This window comes from Lactuca sativa, chromosome 4 (assembly GCF_002870075.4).
Source record: "Lactuca sativa cultivar Salinas chromosome 4, Lsat_Salinas_v11, whole genome shotgun sequence".
NCBI classification, from domain to species: Eukaryota; Viridiplantae; Streptophyta; class Magnoliopsida; order Asterales; family Asteraceae; genus Lactuca; species Lactuca sativa.
The window spans coordinates 82,849,049-82,851,844 of record NC_056626.2 but is presented as its reverse complement, the minus strand read 5'-3'; the positions used below and the strand labels follow the sequence as shown (position 1 = coordinate 82,851,844).

The following is a 2,796-nucleotide window of genomic DNA, read 5'->3' as shown; positions in this document are numbered from 1 at the left end:
CTAAGCCCAAGATAGTCAAATTGGAAGCTTATTGGTCCATTGGGCCCAATAAGGAAATCCTCGTCCAAAATGGACTTAAACAAGAATTTCTAGGGTTCTCCAATTCTTTGTTGACTATTTGAACGTTTGTATGAAGTGTTTGATTGAAGTTTTGTTGTTATTGAATAAGCATCCTACATGCTTTCACATTGTTGGTTCACATTTGTTATCATTGTTAAATGTTTACAAGACATCGAATTTCCTAGTTGTGACAAAAAACAATACCCGAAATCAAAATCAATGCTGAGATACGCAAATCGAACCCTAAAACACACATACACACTCTCTTTAATCACTTTTTTTTACAATCGTTTTCAATATCTGAGAAAAAAAATCAAAACTGAAAAACCGAGCAAGCAATGTCTTTAAAAAATCTCTAGATTCCTTACTAATCAAAAAGGCAGAATAAACCAGAAGAAATTATACCAACACACAAGAAATCATGTTCCTTATTATCTTGTTAGATTATGTAGAAAAAAAGAAGAAAACCCCATTAATTATTTCATCTCTCTCTCTCTCTCTGTCTCTTTCTCTCTCTCTTTCAACACACAGGTGATATGTGTGTATGTGGTTCTTAGTGTTTATCTAAGATTTTCTCTCCCGATTAGTAATAATTTAGCGTTTGGAGGGTGGGGTTTAGGTGATCCAAAACTTTAGGTTCAAGTATATAGGTTGTAGATATGCAACCTCCATTAACATGGTTCTTTCTTCCTCGAGTGGCCTGCACCACCGAACCCCTAGCCGTTAGTATCCTGCAACAATGGTGGTCCATCCACTGGTTTATCATTTTCTTTTCCTGGAGAGTGAGTTGTAGATCCGACATCATTGAAACTTAAGACGAAGAGGGATGATATGTAATCGATGGTGGTCCAGTGGTGGATGGTCGGCGGTTGTTGGTGCTATCACAGGTTTCCGACGAGGTGAGTTTTTGACCAACTAGATGTATTTTAAAAAAATATTTACCAAATAAGTATAGTTCAAACATATTTAACAAAATAGTATAGCAGCTAAAATATTTACCAAAACAATGTTTTTTTTAACATTTTTAAAATTTCCAACTATTATTTTAATTTTACTGATTTTTAATATAATATTTGACCTTTCTTTAACTCTTTTGTTATTAACTTTTATGAAAGAAAATTACAAATAATATATCTCATTTCTTTGTCACAATCTCAGCGTTTTAAATTTACTAACAAATACCACTTGAATCAATCATTGCTATTATATCATAGAGGTTTAAAATATATTGGGTAGGAACCTTCAAAAATTTTAATCTGTGGGTTTTCAAGCAAAATGGATAAATGTATTAATTTTTTTTATTGTTTTTGTTTTCTAATTATAATTCTTTTCAAAGACACAGTAATCATTTTGAAAACACTAATCTTCGATGCGAGTAATATCCAAAACATGAATTTATAAGAAGGTAATTTTAAAATGAAAACAATAAAAACAAATCCAAAATAGAACTCAAAAAACAATAAAAATAAAAATGGAATTCAAAAAACAATAAAGAAAATAAAATAAAATCTAAAGAAGTAATCAAAGCATAAGTCGGTTACAAATTCAAGATCTATTCACACCTAAAATTGCTCTCTACTCTCTAGCTCTTGCCAACAATTTTTCTACTGCCTTTTGGATATTAAATACCTTCTTCACAATCGTTTGTTCTTCAACCAAAAAGAGCCCTAATTATCCTATAAATACAAGTATACAACAATTACAACACTTGAACAAATAATCAATCAATCAATTGAATAATTATTATTAAAGAATACATAGTTCTTTGGATAATCTTGATCTCTTGTATTCAACACTTGAGTAAACAAGCCATGGATCAATTGTTCAAACTGTCAATTGATAATAGCTGCTTCATTTATAAAATAGTTAGAAGACATCAAAACAGGTAAAATCGTTTTGGTATAATGAATTCGTAAAATTAATTCTAAACATAAGAAGGATTTTCAAAAAAGGGATGGAAAAATCGGTAAAGAAGGTAAGGAAGAAATTTTTTTGCTTCCCTCCTTCAAAACACGATCCCAGGTGTGTGCGTGTGTATTTAAGAAAGAAAAAGAAAACCCACACTTTGTCCTGATTTGCATTAGAGTCGATAACTTACAAGAATCTAGAAATCGGCTGCTATGATGTTGTAGAAAATCAGCCGGCGTGTGCTCTGGAGGAGAGGATCGATCGGCATCGGCTGTGGCGGAGGCGGATTCGCCGACGCCGGAATCGAAGAAGACAATGTCGCCGAGAATCGTAGAAGACAATGAGGTGGAGGCGGGCTCGCTTGAGGAAGATAGTAGCGACGTCGGGGTGTATTATGTTTTTGAGTTCTAATTTTGACTCTGTATACTTTAACCCTTAATTGGTAAATATTTTCAATACTACACCAGTATGGTAAATATGTTTTTTTTTTTAAAACACCATTATGGTAAAAAAACTCCCGACAAGGTATAAAAAAGAAACGGAGGAAACTAAATTTATTTTACCAACTTTATGTTTAATTGGATGGGGGTGAAAAATAGAGTGGGTGGGGTCGGTTAGTGCGGCCATTTTTATTTTAAAATATACAAATAACAGATAAATCATAAAAAGGTAATTAATAAATTAAAAATAATAATAAATAAGGGCAATATAGTCATTTTATGTGTGGCAAAGGATGCAACGTGTAATTTTAAATTAACAAGGGATGCAACTTGATAATTTAATACAAACCATGATCCGAATTAATTTTTAAAAATATAAACTAAACTT

General features: G+C 31.9%; 1 long non-coding RNA gene across 1 annotated transcript; it reads right to left on the bottom strand.

The window, feature by feature from the left end:
* Window positions 1–1,535: 1,535 nt before the first annotated feature.
* Window positions 1,536–2,476, bottom strand: LOC111894990 (uncharacterized). Its single transcript, XR_002851388.3, has 2 exons — window positions 2,159–2,476; window positions 1,536–1,736 (listed from the first exon to the last, which is right to left on the bottom strand). It is a non-coding gene; the product is annotated as an uncharacterized LOC111894990 (long non-coding RNA).
* Window positions 2,477–2,796: the final 320 nt, after the last annotated feature.